Genomic DNA, 23328 nt, shown 5'->3' with positions numbered 1-23328 from the left:
CCAATTTGATAGTTCTTACAACAGAGGTATCTAGCCCCATTTTCCCTATAACCCATCCAGAAATATGGAATGGTATTTTCCTCAGTAGGGATGAATTTTCTCAAACACTGATCACTTTGATAGGCACCTGTATGTAATCTCGCAGTGAGTACTTCTATCTCAGTGGGAATCCTTATTTGACACTTGCCTTGGAAATCTGCCCAGTGGTAGAGCTGATTTTTAATGACAGTCAATGGAAAAGTCCCAAGCCTCTACTCATTCCCTTGTTCTTTCTGTATATTTTGCTTGAGAGAATTTCCAAGTTGATTTTTTAACTTAATGAACCACTCAAAGGCAGGGTAGGGCATGTACATGGCAAGCAGACACATCTGAGAAGGATCCTGAGATCCAGTTCTGAGTTGCCTGGACACTGAGCCAACTCCCCTGGTGCCAGGAAGGGGAGCGCATCCCACATCAGCTTCCATGGACCTCATCCCATTATGCTCCCTTCCTCACACAGGAGAGAGATAAACAACTTCCCTGGGGTTTAAAGTTTCCAGGCCTGGACAGCTAGCTTCCCAGGGCCACTCTCAATAGCTCTTACCCCCAGATCCAGCCCACCTGATGCTCAGCTTGTTGGATTATTCCCCAAAGCAAAGACCACCTGTCAATCTTTGCCAGGAAAAAGGGCAATAGAGAAGCCCACTGTGCATCTGGGACATAATTGTACCCACAGTACATCTGGGTGCATGAAGGAGGTCGGGATCCCACATGCCCCCTTCTCTTGCTGATCCTGACTCAAACTTCTCCCTGTCCCTACAAAGTCTACTTCTGAAGCCAGGCTGGATGGCACTGTAGAATTCATCTTGAAGCCCGAGGCAGCTCACAGGGGCCTTGCCTGGCCTTACAGCAAGTCATAAGCTGGTTTCTCTACACATGTGGCAGTTCGATGGTTTGGTTCATGAGGTGGCTATGCTGGAGAGGGTTTTAAAGGATGAATAGGAGTCGGGGGTAGAGTGGATTTGAGGGGTGGACTTGAGGAATAGAAGAGTGAGTCCTTCAGAGGAAAGTTTCATACAAAGGCCTAAGGAAGGAAACAGTTCACTGAGTACCTGAAATTACAAGTAGTTTAGTACTGGTGAAGCATGAGACAGCAGCAGATGCAAAGAGGAAAGGTGAGCAGGGCTCTGGTGTGAAGGGCCTTGAACAGCAGTGTGGAAGTCAGACTTCCTCCCGGGGGTCACAGTTCCCCAGACTGGGTCTGCTAACCACCTGAAAACCCCAGACCATTCCATTGTGTAATTCAGGGCCAATGTTTTTCTTTGGATTGCATTGTGACAGGTTTTACTATCTAGAAATAGTTTAATGAAGGGAAAAAGAGGTCAACTTAATATCTGTATAGCCCATTCAGGCCCAATCATCATATTATGGTATAAAAACGAAGGTTTCACATAGGCTTGAAAAAGAGAAGTGTAACAGATAAAAGATGCCTCAGGCTACAGTTAGGCTACAGATGCCTCAAATTCACCAGAACCTACTAGAGGCAAACCAATACCAATTCATGTCACAAGAGACAATTTAATATTCAGTAAAATCATGTCATGCCAATATAATGTTAACTTAGATTTCATTGGAATTATATCTTTGTATTCACCATGGTTTGGCCTTCTAGTTGCACAGGAGAATATATCTAGGTTTATAATTGTGTGTATTAAGGCAATAGATGACAAAAATAAAATCAACCAGGAGGGGGTGGTGGGGAGATAAGAGCTGTGGGAGCTTCACTGTTACATGGGCTCTGGAGACAGACTGCTTGGGTTCAAATTCTGATTCTACTATCTTCCTGCTATATGGCACTGTCATTGCAACTCAGTTTGCCCATCTGGAAAATGGGGACAATAAATGTTCCCACTACACTGGGTCATTTTGTTTTTTTGTTTGTTTGCTTGCTTGCTTTTTAGGGCTGCGGATATGGAGGTTCCCAGGCTAGGGGTCTAATCGGAGCTACAGCTGCTGGCCTATACGCCACAGCCACAGCAAGGCCAGATCTGAGCCACCTCTGCGACCTGCACCACAGGTCATGGCAACACTGGATCCTTAACCCACTGAGCAAGGCCAGGGATTGAACTCACAACCTCATGGTTCCTAGTCGGATTCATTTCTGCTGCGCCATGATGGGAACTCAAACGAGTTCATGATGAAGTACTTGGCACAAGACAGAAATAGCTCACACTGATGCTGTGGTGGTCCTCAACTTTGTCCTTTTCTTGGGACCCATAACTTACTCAAGTTCATGGAATATATCTGTAGGTAAGGGAACAACTCTAAGAGCTTACTGTATTATACAGATAGATGTGTATTTCTAAAATATATATATATATATATATATATATATATATATATATATTTTCACTGAATAGATTTGATGGAAAGGAGACATTTAATACCTCTTTAGGAGATAAAAGTGATTGACAATGACTGAAATTGCTGTTCTTTGAGTCTATTCAAAGGGCAGTTCCTGGACCAGGGATCTTGGTAGAAATGCAAATTCTCAGGTCTCTGAATCAAAACTTCTGGAGGTAGAACCCAGCAATGCATGTTCACAAGTCCTTCAAATGATTTTGCTGCCCTGGGATAGGAGTTGGTAAACTTCCTATAAAGGGTCAAATGGAAAATATTTTAGGTTCTAAAGGCCACATGGTCCCTTTTAAAATACATTTCAAAAGGGCATGGCTGTACTCCAGTAGATCTTCATTTACAAAACCACATGCAGGCTGAATGTGGCTAGCTGGCCATAATTTGTGAACCCCGATGCTAGCAGCTGAGATGGCCACTAAGAAAGAATGAAGCTGCAGGATAAACAAATTTTGGGTTTGAGATGGTGAGTCTGAGGTAGTGATGACCAATCTGCAGTTGAATATCTGGTTCTGGAGCTTAAAGAAAACAGCAGGATTGAAGACAGAGATTTAAATGTTTAAATGGTGAGTGCATAGGACACTGCCCATGAAGCACATGGAGCAGGAGCAGGGCAGATGCCATAACGGCATCCAGAGGACAGTGCTGGATCCAGAGGATGGCAAGCCCCAGGAAGGACAGGGCCTGATGTGGGAGGAGAGGTGGCCCTGGTCCATGATCAGTCCCACCCCACAGCAGGGTAGGCATGGTGGAGAGAACTTCACCCTGCAGGAAGCACTCACCTAGGAATGTGTGTGCTCACAGGTAAGTGGGAGGGAGTGGACACCTTCGAAGTGACAACAATAAAAGGAGAAGAGGGGAGCAAAAACTGAGGAAACATTTCTACCCTCCAAAAAGAGGGTAAAAGACCCAAGAGCAGAGACAGAGGAAGAGGACAAGAGACAGAGGAGAGGACAAGAGACAGAGGAGCACTTGATGGATTATGGTCCCTAAGGAATGAGAAAGGATGGCCTGAAGAGCCTAGGGGATGGAACTGGCCTGAAGCAGGAGGGGGCACCCCTTCCCCACATACCTGCAGGAAGAACGAAGACAGAGGTTTCAGGGTGGGCAAGGTCAGCTTCTTCACTGTTAACTTCAATTTTATCAACAAAGTGGGAAGTAAAGCTATCAGGTAAGATTAGAGGGGTATTCTATGTCTGTGGGTCTATTTCTGTTACCAAAGGCAAAAGGAGGTTAGAATTAGCAGATACACACTGCTATATATAAAATAGATAAACCACTATTTATATATTCCCTGTGCTATACACTATATATCCTACTGTATAGCATAGGGAATTGTAGTCAATATTCTGTAATAACCTATATGGAGAAAGAATATGAAAAAGAATATATGTGTGTGTGTGTGTGTGTGTGTGTATGTGTGTGTGTGTGTGTGTATGTGTGTGTGTATATATATATATATAAACATGTGGGTGCGTGTATGTACAACTGAACCACTTTGCTATACATTTGAGGCTAACATGACATTATAAATCAATGATAATTCAATTTAAAAAAAAAGAAAAAAAGAGAAAGGTAGGAGGTTGGGGACATGAGGAAAGTGGGGAAGATAATAAAGCTGCAGTTCTTTAAAAATGAATCAAACTTTTCACCAATGTGGAGTGTATCTTCCCCGATTAGTGGGAATTAGCAGTGTTCTCTAATGACCCTGGATTTATGAACAGGCGAGACACATGGCAGATTCTATTCCCTAATCTCTACTTCGGCTTTCACTTCTTGATGCTTTCTTTCACCTAACCCAAGTTACGCTGACATGATCTTTGACTTCCTACCGAGAAGTGTTCATTTTAACTGGCAGGCAAATGATATTATACTCCAAAGGCCCATCACGCTAAATGACCATTAAACCATTCCACTTAAGAACTGCCTCTCAAGATCGAGACTCCAAGCACTTCACACAGTATCACTGTTTAACTCTCAGCACTTTATAGACAGGGGAATGTCATTGCCAAGCTCACATGAATTCCTCTGGTTATAAACAAAACATCTGTGGCTGGTTAGCTGAGCTGGTTCATCCATGAAGTTCAATGACCAAAGACTTGGGTGGAACCCTTGTGAAGCTCTGTTAGCATGGCTCTATAAGCCATTTATCCCCAGCCCCCATTATATTAGACGCCTCACAGAGGAGGCTTGGATTTGTGTGGGAGCCACAACTTCATCCACCAGCCTCCCTTCTTCTTTTTCAACCTGCCTCTTCAGATTTAGCAGGTTCCTCTCCTTTCTGGCCGCACTGCCTTTGTTCCTCTCCCCAAGTTCTTCCCCCACCATGATTATCTCGTTTCAGTTCAATCCCTCTCTGTACTTCAAACAGTGCCTCAATTTCACTCCAGTCCCAGTATTTTTTCTCACCTGATTCCAGCCTTCATGGGTTTCCCCAGAGCAGAAAGAACACCCTTGGAATCTATAGGCCATGACTTCATTCACAATAATATTCAGTTTGAGACTCTATATTGCCTGAGGGTGGGTAACACAGCTATAGCACGATATATTAAAGTGAGATCTTTTTCCATTTAAGGCAGGGCTTCCTCCCTGTATAACCTTGGGTAATGCATCTAATCTCTTTGCACATACATATTCTCATATGAAAGTTGAAACGCCACATGATGGTCATTTACCGCCCTATACTTTTTACTTGCTTCAGTCTTTTTTGCTTTTTCTTTTCTTTTTTGCTTTTTTTTTTTTTTTTTTTGCTTTTTAGGGCCACACCTGTGGCTTATGAAAGTTCTCAGGCTAGGGGTTGAATCGGAGCTGCAGTTGTTGGTCTACACCACAGCCACAGCAATGCCAGATCCAAGCCACGTCTGTGACCTATACCACAGCTCATGGTAATGCCAGATGCTTAATCCCCTGAGCAGGCCAGGGATTGAACCCATATCCTCATGGATACTAGTCCAGTTTTTAACCATGGGACGGGAACTCCTCAGGTGTTTCTTGACTGCTTCTAAAGACTGAAGTGATTAAGGAGTTCCTGTTGTGGCTCAGCGGTAACGAACCCAACTAGGCTCCATGAGGATGAAATCAAACAAACAAAAACTTGATAATTGATGGATTCTGATCTGTGAATAAAGACAAATCTATGTAGCCAGAGTGCAAAAACCAAAACCCAAAACACATAAGCCCAAACTTAATGGGCAATGTGGGTCATTAGCCACAATTCTTCTTTTGCTTTATATCTCTCGATTTCAGCCAACCCTTTCTCAGCTGTGAAGAGCAATGTATGTCGTACATCGGCAGTGATGCTAATTTTGAAATGTTCACTTACATTTTTAAAAATGTTCAGGTGACAACCATCTTTGAACCACAACTTTAGAAGCGTAATCACAATGAGAAATTTGTACCTAGTCAACAGGACAGGTGATTAAGTTTTACTGAAGAAACATAAATACCTTTTTGGGGTGTCCTGATACATCAGAGGTTCTCAAAATGTAATCTAGCAAGTCCTGGTGGGGGGCCCTGCAGTAATTCATGAAGTCAAAACCTATCACATAGTAATATTATATTATAATGTGATATTAATATCATTAATTTATATTAATGATTGATATCAACTAATATTAACATAAAAATTATTGATATATTAATATTAATACCAGTAACATTAGGATGTCACTGGCCTTTTCATGCTCTCACATGTGTGTACACTGCAGTTTTCCAGAGCCTGTCAGGAAATGTGCTATCACAAAAACTTGAACACAGAAGTAGATACGTAAATTCAGCTATCTTCTATTAAGCCAGATATTAAAGAGACCTGCAAAAATGTGGGGAAATGCTATGCTTCTTACTAATCTTTTTGCTAATCATTTTTCATAAAACGTTATTTATGCTAACATGTAATAGGCTTATTATTTTAAATAAAGCAATAAGAACATCTCTAATATGTGCTTTTTTTCATTTCTAATATGGCAAATATCAATAGCTATAACCATCATAGAAAAGATATTTGAGGTCCTCAATGATTTTTAAGAGTGTAAAGAGACCTTAGGAGATTTCGTTCTGGCTCAGTGGGTTAAGAACCCGACATAGTCTCTATGAGAAGGTGGGTTTGACCTCTGGCCTTGCTCAGGGGGTCAAGGATCCAGAGTAGGTTGTAGATGCAGCTTGGATGCCTTGTTACTGTGGCTGTGGCATAGGCCACAGCTGCAGCTCTGACTCAACCCTGGGCCCAGGAACTTCCATATGCCACAGGTGTGGCTGTAAAAAGAAAGAAAAAAAAAAAAAAAGAGTCCTTAGACTAAAACACTTGGGAACTACTTCTCAATAAGGATAGGAGATAAACATTTGTCACATGTAAGAAATAAGCTTTGACTCTGCATTCTCGCTGACATGAAAAATAACATGCACAACAGAATGACTATCTTTTACTGACATCCAGGACACTGAGTGCTTTTCAAAGGATGACAATATGGTCCAGACAATCCAACCTTTGCTTTCAAATCCACTGCACCAAATGCACCTGACCCTGAGTTAGGGGAGCCAGGGAGGAAGAAAAGGCCACTTCATACTGTTACTTTTGCTCCAGGAGGTCAGTTCCAGACTGGGGCCTCCTAGACACATCCCTTATTAATCCCACACACATTAGTTTCTAAGGCTGTTATGACAAATTAATAGAGAAACCTTGGAATTATTTTAAGGAAGCATTACTTAGCAATTCCTTGCAATTATTTCTTTTGTAAAGAATTCTCTTTTCAATGATCGTGCCCCAACTTATTTGTGTATTTATTTAGGAGTGTGTAGAGAATAAGGGGACAGAGTGCATGGGTTTGTAAGTGTCTTTTCCTGGGGTTTGCCTACACCGGGGCACATCTTTGCCAAGTGTTTGAGAAACCCTTTAGTCGCAGAAAAGCAGTAGGCACAGAATATAATCTTCTTCTGCCACATGGTCCATTGAGGAGCATCTGCCAAGCTTACAACTCCCTCAGGTCCTGCTAATGAGTTGAAAAGCTACAACAAGGCTGCAAGAGGGTGGAAGCAGGTGAAAGGCCACTGGCTGGAGAGGAGGTGGCCTAGGTATTCAAGGTTTGTCCTGGATCACAGAATCAGCACCCAGGATGCTCATGCTGGGTGTCTGCAACGTCTGACACCCTTCCTTTCTTCCACACGCATGGTGAGGACCTGTTGTGTGACTGCTTGAGGACCTCACTCCCCTGATGGGGCCCCAGTTCTCTTTAGGAAACTATTACTATAAAGGAATGCGATATAAGGTCTCTGCGATGTTAATGTGTACAAACTCAGTAGAGATTTGCTGGAGAACTTGCATTTTTGTTTTTGGTTGTTGTTTGTTTTGTATTTTCTTTTTTTTTTTTTCTTTTTATGGCCACATTCGTGGCATAGGGAAGTTTCTAGGCTAGGAGTATAATTGGAGCTATGCCACAGCCAGCAACACCAGATCTGAGCCACATCTATGACCTATACCATGGCTGGCAGCAATGCTGAATCCTTAACCCACTGAGTGAGGCCAGGGATGGAACTCACATCCTCACAGGGACAATGTCAGGTCCTTAACACCTTGAGCTGCAATAGGATCTCCTGCCTTGTTTTTTGATCCAAACTGCAATCCACATGCCAAATCCAGCACTCTACCTGTTCGTTTTTGTTTACATTCCCAGCCTTAGAGCTGGGGAAAGAAAAAAGAAGAAGAAGAAGAAGAAAAAAAAAAGGGAGTTACCATTGTGGCAGAGCAGAAACGAATCCCATTAGTAAACATGAAGTTGTGGGTTCGATCCCTGGCCTCACTCAGTGGGTTAAGGATCCGGTGATGCTGTGAGCTGTGGTGCAGGTTGCAGATGTGGGTCACATCCTGAATTGCTGTGGCTGTAGTGTAGGCTGGAAGCTGCAGCTCTGATTCGGCCTCTAGCTTGGGAACCTCCATATGCTGCAGGTGCAGCACTGGAAAAAAAAAAAAAAAGAAGGAAAAGGAGTTTGTGACATGTGAAAATATAGACTTCATATTGCAGTGTCCATAAAGTATTATTGGAACATGGGACATTCATTCATTTACATACTGTCTAGGGCTGATTTGCTTCTACAGTCACAGAGTGCAGTGTTGCAGAGACCATATGACCCTCAAAGCCTAAAACATATTATCCTTTATAGAAGAGATTACAAGCATCTGACTTAAACTTCTGAGTCCCCAGAATAAAGTATATAAAGTTCACGTTTCTGATTTTAATATCTGTGCCTATTCACTCAGTGAAAATGTAATGATGTAGCAAAGTATACTGATATTGGTTGAGTTTAGGATTTTGTAAATCAGAAAGACTTAGAATTCTAAATCCCACTTAGAATGGCCAGAAAATAGTGGTTGGACACCAAAATCCTCTAAAATGTGGGACATTCTCTTTAACTTCCGGGTGATTACAATAACAGGATGCCTCAAGTCATCCCAATGTTTATTTATTATGACTGCAGGAGAGTTGTAAGAAATTTTCAATGTGTATTTATGAGGCCGTGTGGGATCCTGCAACAGCAAATACCTTCGTTTAGCAGTCTTGAACAGCACAATGCAGAAAAAAAAGTTAAATCTGATTACTCAGAGTTTTTGCTGGCTTCTTCACAACATGCCCTTTGCATGATCTGGATGTTTATCCTTCTCACAGTGAAGAGGGACCAACAAGCTGCTTTGCTAAATCTTATACCAACCTGAAACACCTCCACTGAGGCTGTGACCATCCAGACGGAGGAAAGGGAGTGATGGCTGCAGCCCTCTCGTGATAAGCTTTCTATGAACTGGCCTCAGGTGTGAGCAAATATACTTGGAAGGCAAAAGATCTGCAACGAGGATGGGCATTTGACCCAAGAGCAAAGTCAAAGGAGATTGGATAGAAGTTCTGCTATAACTCGAACCCATGGAGATTGAAAAGGAGACATATTGTTATCTTTATCGTTTCTTCCATTTTTCTTAAGATAAAAAAGTCCTAGGGTTTACTGAGAAATACCCATAATTACTATCTTGCCATCTTAGGGAAATATGACAATGATTTTTAATCCGAGCTTTTCCTCAAAAAAAAAAAATCTAAATTTTCTTTCTTCCTTTCCTTTTCTTTCTTTCTCTCTTTCTTTTTATTTTTTGGGCTCCATCTGTGGCATACGGAGGTTCCCGGGCTAGGGGCTGAATTAGGGCTGCAGCTGCCGGCCTATGCCACAGCTCACAGCAACACCAGATCCTTAACCCACTGAGTGAGGCCAGGGATGGAACCTAAATTCTCATGGATACTAGTTGGTTTCATTACCACTGAGCTCCTCTAAATCTTCTTTCATTTGAAGGATACTATTCAGTTTTATTGATTTTCTTCTGGTAGAAAAAGCAAACAACTTTCTCTGAGATATTCTTAGACTGAGGTTTAATGATCACAACTGGACATTCCTCAAGCCCGGTGGCATTAGTCCAAAGAGAAGCAACAAGGGCTGCCACAGATTGAACAAATAAAAAGGATACTTGGTTAAATTTGAATTTCTGATAAACCACAAATACATTTTGAGCATAAACACGTCCCAAAATATAAGTATATCCCAAATGTTGCATGGAATATATGTACTCTAAAAATATATTTGTTGATTATCTAAAATTCAAATTTAACTGAGCATTCTGTATTTTCTCTGACAGTCCTAGGAGCAGCTTTAATTCAAAATGCTTCTTGGTGAAAAAGTAGTGGGGAAAGTTTGATGACTATGTTGTGACTAACCCTGGAAGGTGACCAGGTTTGGTTGGGAACAAACTCAAATGTCTTTAACTCTCATTTCTCCAACCTGTGAAATGTGAAGTAGGGTATGTTAATGTTTCATGAGCCTGCATTGAGAAGTAATTAAAAGTCCTATTATAAGATAAACACCCTTGATTTTTTTGATTTCCTTAAATTGCTTATGAATATATCTTACTAATTAGTATATTTAATTTATAATGCTTATAATATGTAAGTGACCTGAGTGGACAAAGCTGTTTGGGTGCTTTCAATTTCACTCTTGGCCATCATCATGAACTATCAGGTATAACTCAGTGACTAAATAATGAGAAGGCATTTTCTCTTCAGCTTTTTTGGTGCATTTTCCCAACCAAATAAATCAATTTAAAACTCATCTTGACCCTCCTCCACCCCATCATTTCAATGTGGAGGGGGTGGGGGAAAGGAAGGGGAGTCAAACCAACTAATCCAATTGCTTTCTCAAGATACAGACTCCCTAAGTGTTGCCTCAGACCATGTCTGACCTCTTGAACTCACAGAGGGGAAATTAAGGCAGAAAAACCTAGCAGTTTAAACCACTGCAGCTCCAAGACTTGGTAAGATTTAATCTCTGAGGTTCCCTAAGGCATATAAGGTTGAGCAAAAAAAAAAAAAAACCCCGAAGAGTGACATGTTGAAGAATGGTGTATTTTTAAGGACTGAAAATGGCCCTAAACACTCAGCATTTAGGAGGGAAGAAGCTACAGAAGTCCAAGGTCATCATAATAAGTTACCAAAGCATAATGACACAGGTCATAAGGGAGAGGTGAGCTGAGTGCAAAAACAAACAAAAGCCTTAGATAACCAAGTACAAGGAATCAAGGAATATCTTTCCTTGGATGACTTATCCAACTTCAAGGATATAATGGTAGACATAAGACTTTATTTCCTTCAAAGTTACTTTCATCACAGAATGGATCAAGAAGTGTTTCTATTTCCTAGTCTTATTGATTGTCTTAAGCAAACCAGAATGGAAAGGATTTAGTTCCCTCTGGGTAGTTTCCTGAATGTTCAACCCAAGAAGCCTCACTATGAAGTTAAAAACCCCTCTGTATAATTCCCTGGGTATGCCATAGTAGGTCTACAATCTGGCCTCTCCTTGGGAAGCCTTTGTAACTTCATGTGTTAATTCTCATAGATGGAAAATTCTACTGCTAGGGCATGTCAAGTAATTAAGTAGGGACCAGAATACAAATAAATATATGAGAGGAATGAAGATTCCCAAAACACTGTATGTATTCAAGAACCATTTAGGGGAATCTTATTAGAAATACAGATTACCACTCTTTAGCACAGAGATCATGACAGGTCTGATTTTTTTCTGGGTTTTGTTTTATTTATAATGTATATAATACTTACTGATCATGTACTATGAGCAATGCAACATGCTAAGCACTGGGAGATCAGAAATATACATATACACTATCCCTTCTCAAAGTTTATCAGCAGTTGATCATTTTATTTTTCACAGCCAATCTATAGCGGACAAAGTGAAGACACACTATTTTACAAATGTGCAGTACACTAATCACCCTGAATGACTTATTGTGTGTATATATTTTTTCTTGCCTGTGGTTCTTAAATTTTAGCAGCATCAGAACCACCAGAAGCACATTTGAGAACACATATTCCTCCTTCCCATCCCAGAGGTTTGATCAAAGTGATGCTAACAGGGCTGATCGCAGGCCATTTGAACAGTACTGCCCGAAAGCACTGGTTCTCACCTGGAAGGCCCTTGCCCTCCAGGGAACCATTCTCACTATGGGGAAGCATTTTTATCATAATGTGGTAAGGGAGCTACTTGGCATCTCATGTGCTAAAGTTCCTACCATGCACAGGACAGCCACCATAACATGGAATCACCCAGCACCAAATGTCAATGGCATGGAGACTGGGAAACCCTGCCAGAAAGAGAGCTTCTAAAGCACTAGCATTTAACTAAGGATTGTTACATTTTCTATTGTCCGACTATACTCCCAAAGTTTCTGATTTGTTTGAAGTAGGTCCAGTGTGGGGTTTGAAAACTTAGATTTCTACTAAATAAATATTCAAGTAGTGAAGATGCTATTGGCCCAGGGCTCACTCTTGGAGAAGAGTTCAGTAGAAGGATGGTTCCATGAAACAGGGATCTTCACCTCTTTTACTCACTATTTCCCCAGCAACAGAGTGAGGCATAGTACAGACTCAAGGTTCTAATTGTTTAGTAACAGATATCCCCATTCTAGCCCCCCGCCACAAGGTGATTGACTCTTAGACCAATGATCCTCATCATTGACACTGAGAAACAAAAGTTCTTGTTTGTTATTCTGGACGAAACTTTGAGACCCCTTCTACTCCTATTGACTCTCCAGCTCTTCAAAGAAGTCTAAAGGGAGGGTATGTGAGCCCAAGTGTGCCTAAGCATCCACAGAGTGTGCTCAGGTTACATCTCCACAGTGAGAGCCTCTGAAGGAACAGCCAAATGCAAGCTCCTGAGTTTTCTATTTGTTTACTTATGATGGAGCTACATGTTCCAATAAGCACTTGTCAAGCAATTCCTATTTTCAAAAAGTAAGGCCAGAGAAGGCATGAACAAACCCACACACACACACACATAAACACACATACACTTGATGCTTGAGTGAGGTTCCCATTATTTTAACACATAGGACTTGAGGTGTCCTCTCGAATATATTTATTTAACCTTGTCTATGGCAGAAGTTCTCCCTCTAAGGTATCTTCCAGGTGCTGCCCATTACCTCTCCTTACATCATTTACATCATTTTCTGGGGGATTATTAAATTCAGTTCCTTTTAACCTGTGCCCACGGCCAGCCATGGAGCCATTGATCTCCATAATTCAAACATATCTGATACCTTAGATTCAATTGCCCTGCTTAAGACAGGCATTTAATGAAGAACTGGTGAATCAAAAGTTTAATGGCTAAAGTGCAGACACTCCATCTTATAAATCTCTTTTCACTCATGTGGAATCATCAGCCAGTATTGATTTGCATTTATGGACTGGACTTTCTATTGTTTTTAGATGTTGGTATCCTCAGCCAGTGCCTGCAGGCTATTAGTTTCAGGGTTAAGCTTGCCTAGTGAATTGAGAAAGCTGAAGCATTCATGACAGCTCAGGAATTCAGCATATTATAGAAAATGAAGAAGCATTTCATTGATTGTCTTCTTACAACAATATGATTCTACATGGAAATAATCAAAATCTTAAAAAATGAACACAGTTCAATACTTTTGAAAATAGCATTTGGAGTTCTTATAGTGGCACAGCGGAAATGAATCTGACTAGGATGCATGAGGATTCAGGTTTGATCCCTGGCATCGCTCAGTCATTGCTGTGAGTTGTGGTGTAGGTTGCAGATGTGGCTCGGATCCCACACTGCTGTGGCTGTGGTGTAGGCCAGCGGCTACAGCTCCGATTGGACCCCTAGCCTGGGAACCTCCATATGCCATGGGTGCAGCCCTAAAAAAGGGGAAAGAAATAGCACTGGACTTCCCTGGCGGATCAGTGCGTTTTTTAATCTTATGCTTGATTCAGTTTTTTAATATGGCATTGTCCCTACTGGGGCTTGGAACACTGCTGTGGTATAGGTTCAGTCCCTGGCCTGAGAACTTCATGCCTTGAGCATAGCCAAAAAACAAACAAACAAAAAAGCAAAACCCAGAACTGAGTTATCATTTACATTCTGTGAAATTTGTTGTCAAACCCATGTTCATGTGCCCAATGCACAGTGAGACCAAACAGAAATTTCCAAGTCTAAAGCAGAGAAAGGTTTATTGCAGAGCTGAGCAAGGAGCACAGATGCTTCATGCTCTAAAGACCAGAAATCCCCACTGGTTTTTAGGGAAGGGTGGGTTTTGTTTGTTTGTTTGGGTTTTTTGTTTGTTTAGTTTTTTTTGTTTTTTGTTTTTGTTTTTTGCTTTTTAGGGCTATACCTGTAGCATATGGAAGTTCCCAGGCTAGGGGCTGAATAGGAGCTACAGTTGCTGGTGTACACCACAGCCACAGCAACACCAGATCCCAGCCGTGTCTGGGACCTACACCACAGCTCACGGCAATGCTGGATCCTCAACCTACTGAGCGAGGCCAGGGATCAAACCCACGTCCTCATGGAGACTAGTCAGATTCATTTCCACTGCACCACAACAGGAACTCCAAGGGAAGGATTTTTAAAGGCAAATTTTAGGGAGATGGCTGCAGGATGTGTGACCTTCCTCTGATTGGTTGGTGGGGCAGTAACAGGGTTCTGTTCCATGAATCCCAATCATCAGCCCCACCATCTGGGGCCTACATGATTTGTTCAGCCTGACATTAACATCCGCCACCTGGGTGGGGGCCTTAGTTCTTGCAGAAGAACTCAGATATGAATCAGATTGTTACGTATGTCCCTTGAGGAAGAACTAGGAGTCTGCTTTATCACTGCGCTATTGTTTCTTGACTGCTTTTCCTTTGTTTGTGCATTTTATCACTTCCCTAATTAGTAACTGTCTGAATCTCTCCTTTGGAACTCAGGGAAGACCTACAAATAAGAAATGGGGACGTAGAAACACTTTTCTACCCGGGAGAGCCCCACAGGGTCCTGCTCCATTTCAATCTCCCCTTTTCTTTGAGACTCCTCAGTCTTGAGGGGGAATGGGTACAGGATAAGAAAGGAATAAAATTTTGAATAGAGAGGTGATTCATAAACTCAGCAGATAAACTCAGCTTTACAGGTAATTTGCTTCAAATTCACATGTAAAAGTGTACAATGCAATGATTTAGGGTAAATGCACAGACCTGCACAGCCATCACCACTCTCTAATTTTAGGCCGTTCCATCATCCTTAAGATAAACCTCAAGCCCCTCTGCAGTTACCCACCACCAGCCCCAGTCAACTCCTAATCCCCTTGCTATATCTATAGATTTGCCTTGCATGGGAATTCCATATTAATGGAATCATACAACATGTAGTCCTTGTGCCTGCTTCCTGTCCCCTAACATACTGTTTTTGAGGCTCATGCCTGCTGCAGCATATATCAGAACTTCATTCCTTTTTATCGCCGAACAGTATTCCTTGTCTAGACATAACTGCAATTAGTTTATCCATTCACCAGTTGATGGACATTTGTTTTGTTTGGGCTATCAGGAACAATGCAGCCATGAACATTTGTGCACAAGCCTTTCTAGGGACATATTTTCATTTCCCTTGGGGGAATTCCTAGAAGTAGAATTTCTGGGTCATATGGCAAATCTATCTTTAAAATTTTAAGAAAATGCCAAACTGTTTTCCCAAGTGCCTGTGTCCTATGACCATCCCACCAGCAATTATGAGGGTTCCACTTTCTCCACATCCTCTCCAACACTTGTCACTGCCCATCTTTGGTTCACTCTAAATATTGGCATCAGAGTGATTTCAAATTTGTACCACAAATATAAAAGGACGCCTAACATTTATTAAGGGACCACTCTATACTACATAATGTTCTTTAAATATATTACTGTTAACTCATCATGAACACAATGGCATATTATCAATAGTTTACAAATAAAGAAATAAGGCTCATAAAAGTTAAACAGTTGTCTGAGAAATCCCAGCAACCTGGTGGTAGGATCTGAATTCAGTGCCAGACATGTGTGACACAACATTTGAATATAAAGGTTATTCATGCAAAAGTCAAGACATTTGAAATACAAGCATTGCTTCATCTTACTAATACAGACAAGACACTTGTGTTAACGTCATTAAATAGAGGAATCAACAAACAATGAATTCAATTGTTTCTAACTACAGACTTTCTTCTGAAGAAGTTATCCTGAAGTTCTAGAGAACAATTTCACCTGGAAATTTTCTCTTCCAATGTCAAATCCCATAGTTGCAGTTTTGATTTAGGATGTAACTAGCAAGATATTTATGACAATCAAAACTCAAATGAAACATACTTCATAGCAATGAAGTTGCTGGATGGTTTTTATTAACTATACTGAATCATTTGATATGATCTAAAGATGTGAATTCTGACAACTGCTGTTCATGTCTGAGTGCTCAGAAAACATTTATTGCCATTTCTGAAGTCCTGTCTGGGATTGAAGAGTATTGATGCCTCTTCTGGCTCACAGGCCATTACAAACAGGCTTCCGGCAGCAGGTAATGACCAAAGTCATGGGAGGGAACTGTTCCATTCAAAATCTTTAACCCACTCTTCTCTGGATAGGTATACTCTTGATCTACCCACTTTACTACCATCAACCCTGAATCCATCTGATCTGCTCATTGTCATTCAAAAGGCTCTTCTTCTGTCTCAAAGCCTAGTTCTTCTCTGCCTTGGGTGACTAGAAATGCCCAGCATCTCGGAACAGATAGCTTTATTCCCTTTGGAGTTGTTATTTGGCTTGTTTGACCCACGTGGTTTGCTAAGAAATCCTTGTTTTCCTCTTTTGTTTTAGGATATCTACTGATGTAGATCATTGCTACTCAGAGTATGTCCATGGACTGGCCACATCAGCATCCCCCGGGGAACTTGCTAGAAACGCAGAATTTCCAGCCTCGGTCCCTAACCTACAGAATGGAATCTGCGTTTTAACAATCTCCCCAGGTGATTCCTACATGTCATGCTGATCATTAACTTTAGCTAGTATGGGCTTCCAGGTCTAGCCCACAGAACCAGAACCTCACATTACCCAGCTGAAAATCTGTCCCCAGTAGGAGGAACAGCAGGAGATATTTGTCATGCAACAGCATTTCCTTCTCTCTGCATAGGTTTCTTCCCTCTGCCTCCAAACATACTAAAGTCTCTCTCTTTTAAACAACAACAAAAATCTCTTGACCCTTCCTACCCCGCCGGAGGAAGGGCACACTATTGTTCACATTTATCTGCTTCCTCTCTCTGCAGGAGTTTAAACAGCCCCATCCTGTGGGACCCAAATTTGCCAATATGACTTCCTTTGGCCAATGAAATGTAAGCAATGGTGATATGCGTCGTTTCTAAGCAGAAGCCCTAGAAGTGGGGTGACTCCTTCCCTCCTCATTCCCTCTCTCTCTCTCCACTATCACTAGACTGGCCAATGGTCCAGATGGAGGAGGCTCTGTCAGTTTGAGTCCAGAGAGAAGACAACATGGAGCAGAACAAAAGGTGACCTATGGAAGGCAAATAGACTTGCTGTTGAAAGCTACAAAGATTTGGGGTCCATTTGTTACAGCATACTTTAGCATAAGCTGACTGATATACTTTGAAGCACTGCTGTTGTTCCCCTTTTCATTTAAAGAAAAAAAAAATAGGAGTTCCCGTCGTGGCGCAGTGGTTAACCAATCTGACTAGGAACCATGAGGTTGCGGGTTCGATCCCTGCCCTTGCTCAGTGGGTTAACGATCCGGCGTTGCCGTGAGCTGTGGTGTAGGTTGCAGACGCGGCTCGGATCCCGAGTTGCTGTGGCTCTGGCGTAGGCCGGTGGCTACAGCTCTGATTCAACCCCTAGCCTGGGAACCTCATATGCCGCGAGAGCGGCCCAAGAAATAGCAACAATAACAACAACAACAACAACAACAAAAAAGACAAAAGACAAAAAAAAAAAAAAAAAAAAAAAAGAAAAAAGCATATCTAGAGAGATGAATATTGGTAAAGGTACACTTACATCTGAATCCTCTAGAACTTACATTGGCGGCTCCTCCAACTCTGCCATTTTTTTTTTTTTTGAGTTATCATGCTTCTAATTTTCAGTCTGCACAATAGTTCTTATATTTTTACAGCAGGGATCAGTAGATTTATTCTGTAAATGTCCAGATAATAAGCATTTGGGGCTATGCAAGCCATTCTCTCCCTGAACTATTCAACTTTACTGTGGTAGCAGGAACACACCCCTAGAAACTACATAAAATAATGGATGAAGTTGTATCCAATAACACTTTCCTGGTCCACCATTCAAAACTTAGGGGATATTGTTAGCTTTTACCACACTTTAAACCTTCTAAACTAAGCCAGCCATTAAGTACTCACAAAACCACAGAAACGTCACCTGAAAGGGTAGTAGGTATATTCTAGCTTAACCCTATAAGTTCACAGATAAAAAAAATTGTTATGAAAACAAATTTAAAATTTCATGTGAAAAACAGAACTCTAGTTAATGTTATGCGTACTGAAGTATTGAAGGGGAAATATACTGTCTTCAATTCACTTTGAAATGCATAATACAATAAGATAGATTGATGAATGGGTAATGGGACACATGGGTTGACAGACAGATGGGTTTGTGAAAAATCAAGGATGGTAAACTTTTTTTTTTTTTGCTATTTTTTTTAGGGCTTTACCCATGGCATATGGAGGTTCCCAGGCTAAGGGTGGAATCGGAGCTACAGCTGCTGGACTACACTGCAGTCACAGCAGTGAGGGATCTGAGCCATGTCTGCGACCTACACCACAGCTCACAGGAACACCGGATCCTTAACACGCTGAGAGGGGCCAAGGATCGAACCCACATCCTCATGGATTCTAGTTGGGCTCGTTAACTGCTGAGCCACGAAGGATGATAAAATGTTAACTGCAGGATATGGATGTTGGATATATGGCTACTCACTGTAAAAATCTTTTAACCTGTATGTATATTTGAAAATTTTTCATAATAAAATATCACGGGGTGGGGAATATGCCAAGGCATTATTCCAATTGATAAATATCCTATGGAAATTTATTAGAGTTTGAAAAACTGATCTCAATAAGGACTTGAGATGCCAGCTCAAATACTTCCATGTTCATTCAAAAATACTTTTTGAGCTTCCATTATACCCTAGGCACTGGGACATCATGGTAAAAAAGTCAGATGTAGAATTTAATAGGAAAGAAAAACTAGTTAATATTTAGTGGGTTTGAAATTCTCTAACACCTATTGTCTGTACTATCCCTTAAGCACTTATTGTTTAGCATGTAGTAGTTGAGCCTGCTTTCTCAAGGAGACTGCCAGATCCTTGAGACATAGCAATTCATGCACTGGCCTAAGTGCCTTGTACATGGTACCCAATAAAAGCCTTCTACCATGTTTGTTCAGCAGTGAGGGCTCTGGAGACGGGTATACGAGACAGTGTGGCCAAGGTGATGATGTGTCTTCTCTCACATAAAAAGAAGACCTCTACCATCATGCTTCCAGCAGTTGTGCAATGGCTGAAACAAATGCCTTTACCCCTTTATGTAACAGTAGAGTCAATGAATGCTTCTTTCATAGACTAAGCAGAGCCAGTGATCAAGAGTACTGTAATAACAATGTGAGACAATCTTCATTATTAACAGAGTCCATGTTTGTGAATTCATAAAATAAACTGAAATTTATGTGTAACCCCCAAATCAATACTTAAGGCACTGAATATGAGTATGCCCAAAACCATAAAAAATTTGAGTCATCTTATGACTACATCGGTGGCAGCTGAAGGCACTCTGCCTTCTTGTTTTGCCTTTCATATGGTAAATAAACGTCCTATTTGTGGTTCTTTCAGCGCCACAATTTTCACATTTGTTTTTGTGTGCTTTTTGTTGATGTCACTGTTTAAGATGGCTCCCAAGGTGCTATCTAGTGGCCCAACATGCAAGAAGGCGGCCCTGCGCCTTACAGAGGAAACACGTGTGGGGTAAGCTCATTTAGGCACCAAGGGCAGTGCTGTTGGTCCCATGGCCCATGTTAATGAGTCAACAATGTATATTAAATAAGAGGTCTTTAAACAGAAACACGCATAACACAAGGTTAAACATTGATCAGTTGACAAAAAGTTTGTGGCTGTAAGACCAGGAACCCAAGCCTGCATAACCCCTAGGAGCAAATGCTCAGTATTTGCCAACTCAAGATTTGAGGTGTCTTTATAGACAATAACTACTGCAAATAAGGAGAATTAACTATATGTCAAGACAATGTCATACATTATCAGAAACTCCCACAACCAGCAGCTTGCTGAGAGTGATTGCTAAGCTCTGCCATAGACATAACCACTCTCTCTCTGTCCACAAACAGGTAAGGCACAGTCACGTAGCCAGGGAGACTGACAGTGGGGGGTGTAAGCTGAACAAAGTAGGCATCGCAAGGCAATAAAGTGCACTGCATGCCTATCCAGAGTGTGGAGTAAGGAGAAATCACATACTCAACATAAGATAAATTATTTCTTGTGCTTTGGGTTGTAAACACAATTTATGATGATTTTAAAGGTCACACTGAAGCCTGATTTTTTTTTTTTAAGTAACTCTCTAGGACACCCTGAAGTAAAAGACAATCAATCATGGAAACAGATGGGCTATAGAATGTGCTGCTGGGTTGCAATTAGTAAAGAAGATACAGATAAAGCAAACTCATTATGCTGAAAAGCAGAAACACTGCAAAAAGCAAAAGACCCTGTGGTCAACCACAGCTGTAAACCCAAGGACAAAGATACCATTTGTGAAGTAGAGATAAGACCAAAAATGACAGATATACCATCCCAGGTCATATGCAGATGCTCAGCCCAAACATGGAAAAGAGTTAAGTTGTACTCAAACATAAACCAAGAAATCAATAGGCATGAGGATATTCTCTTCAGGGGTCAACAGCGGCCACCTGCCCTTATAAAGAATAATTTTGTAAAAAGAGCATTTGGATATGATGGGTTAAAGACCTACAACCCAGAAGTGTAGTGATCTGTTGATATTCTATATTTGTAGGCAAAACCCACAATCCTAAAGCTATAGAGATGTCCCTGAAATTCTCTCTGAATTTTTTAGGGCCAAGCAGCCTACCTGCAGTGTAGGTAGTCATGGGGCAGCTTGATTTATCTGCACATAGGCCAGCTCTGTATCCCAAGGGTGACATACTGTCTTGCTTACCAAGTGTGGTCCACAGATCAGCAACAGGGATGTCACCTGGGGGCTTGGTGGAAAAGCAGACTCTCCTGCTCCAACCCAGGAGCACTAACTCAGAGCTCAAATTTTAACAAGATCTCCAGGTGATTCACACTTTCCAGCTGGACCACAAATAGCCTAAAAATGGGAAGTCCAGGAGTTCCCGTCGTGGCGCAGTGGTTAACGAATCCGACTAGGAACCATGAGGTTGCGGGTTCGGTCCCTGCCCTAGCTCAGTGGGTTAGCGATCCGGTGTTGCCGTGAGCTGTGGTGTAGGTTGCAGACGCGGCTCGGATCCCGCGTTGCTGTGGCTCTGGCGTAGGCCGGTGGCTACAGCTCCGATTCGACCCCTAGCCTGGGAACCTCCATATGCCGTGGCAGCGGCCCAAGAAATAGCAACAACAACAACAATAACAACAAAAAGACAAAAAAAAAAAAAAATGGGAAGTCCAACTGTCCAGGGCCTGGTGTAAGCACTGTAGGTTCTGTGCTATGGAAAATCTCTCAGGCTCAGGCAAACCTGGACAACTAGTCACCCTATTTATCCAAAAACCCCAACCCCAAACAAAGTTCTCAGCAGGAAGTTCTGAGACTCATGGGCACTGAGGAATCACTGCACCCTGGAACAGTTTCCCAGGCCTTATTTTGGAGACACATTTGGTTTTGTGAGGTACCCACATAAGGAAAGCAGAACAAAGGTGGAAGGAGTCACAGCAAAAGCTACACTTTGGAAGAATCATCTTCCCCCACGCCCAATCCTTTCATACCAGGACATAAAAGCCCAAGGAATCCAGTGTGAAACTTAGCATAAAGAGACCAGGAGACATGCTGCAGGAGCTAGAGCCATTCCACAGTACTGGTTACATCATCTCCAGAATTTTCAAAGCCAGTCCAGCAATGGTTCTCAGACTTCAGCTCTGTCAGAATCACCTACAGGGCTTGTAAACCCAGATGGCCAGGGCCCACCCTCCAACTCCCTGACCCAGGCAGTCTGGGGCAGGTGCCCATTCCCAGTGATGCAGATGCTGACCGCTGTGATCACCCTCAGTGAACCACTGTTTAAAGGTCCCAGCTCCTCCACTCAGAGACAAATGGCTGCCTTAATTCCCCATCCTTCTCTCCAAAAAACAAAACCAAACTGCAATAAGAAGCAATGTAGTGTTTTGCTACTCAACCTGTGGGCCCCTGAGCAGCAGTATCCAAATCACATGGCAGCATGTTAGAAATGCAGGATCTCAGGCCCCAGCCAGAACTGCTGAGTCAAGATCTGTATTTTACCAAGATCCCTTAGGGTTTTTCACTTGGTTAGTAAAGTCTGAGGAGCACTGATGAAGGGACCATTAAGAGGCTGGCAAATATGCATCCTGCCCATAACTACAACTGTGTTATCTCCTCGGAACCAGGCTATGATGCCCTTCTCTTTCTTTCTTTGTCCCTTTGTTTCTTTCTTCCTTCCTTCCTACCTATCTACCTTCCATTCATTCACTCTAACCACAAAAGAAGAAGAAAGTTTATTTTCTCACAGCTACACATTCATTGGCCAGAGAGGATAAAACACCTTCCCTTCAACAGCACCAAAACAGAAAACCCTATCACTGCCCCAGGAGAGGAGCATTTGCACTGGCTCAGGAGACACAACATCTTCTGGGATCTTCAGGGAGGCAGCCACCTAGAAGAAGCTCCCACAACCTACAAAGAACATCTGATCACCCCCTGTGCCTTCAGCCAGTCCTCAGAATCCCTGCCCTTTGCAATAATTCCTGAACCTTCTGAATGAGGGGCAGCATTTACTGGCTGTGGCTCCTGGAAAATTTTGATTCCTTGCAATTTAACAAGCAGTATATTACACACAATGAAATACTACCCAGCCATAAAAAAGAATAAGATAATGCCATTTGCAGCAATGTGGATGGAACTAGACACTCTCATACTAAGTGAAGTAAGAAAGAGAAAGACAAATACAATATGATATCACTTATATCTGGAATCTAATATATGGCACAAATGGACCTTTCTATAGAAAAGAAACAAACTCATGGCTATAGGGAACAGACTGTGGTTGCCAAGGAGGAGGGGGAGGGAGCAGGATAGACTGGGAGTTTGGGGTTAGTAGATGCAAACTATAGCATTTGGATGAGCAAGTAAACCCTGCTGTGTAGCACAGGGAACTATATCTAATCACTTGTGATGGAACACGACGGAGGATAACGTGAGAAAAATAATGTATGTGTGTGTGTGTGTGTGAGAGAGAGCGCGTATCCATGTACGTATGTAAAACTGGGTCATTTTACTGTATAGCAGAAATTGACAGAACATTGTAAATCAACTATAAT

At 41.9% G+C, this 23328-nt stretch overlaps 1 protein-coding gene and 1 long non-coding RNA gene across 9 annotated transcripts in view; one reads left to right on the top strand and one right to left on the bottom strand.

Moving 5' to 3' along the window:
* RARB (retinoic acid receptor beta) overlaps positions 1–23328 on the bottom strand; it is a 787370-nt gene that overhangs the window by 742205 nt on the left and 21837 nt on the right. The gene's annotated exons all lie outside the window — the stretch shown is intronic.
* On the top strand, positions 13700–17995 carry LOC146397222 (uncharacterized). Its single transcript, XR_014822531.1, has 2 exons — positions 13700–17429; positions 17735–17995. It is a non-coding gene; the product is annotated as an uncharacterized LOC146397222 (long non-coding RNA).

The sequence above is a fragment of the Sus scrofa genome, chromosome 13, assembly GCF_054392235.1.
Source record: "Sus scrofa isolate SSC_HxYL_T2T_F1_AM1 chromosome 13, Sscrofa_HxYL_maternal_Yorkshire_Landrace_v2.0, whole genome shotgun sequence".
NCBI classification, from domain to species: Eukaryota; Metazoa; Chordata; class Mammalia; order Artiodactyla; family Suidae; genus Sus; species Sus scrofa.
This window is presented reverse-complemented; position numbering and strand designations above follow the sequence as displayed.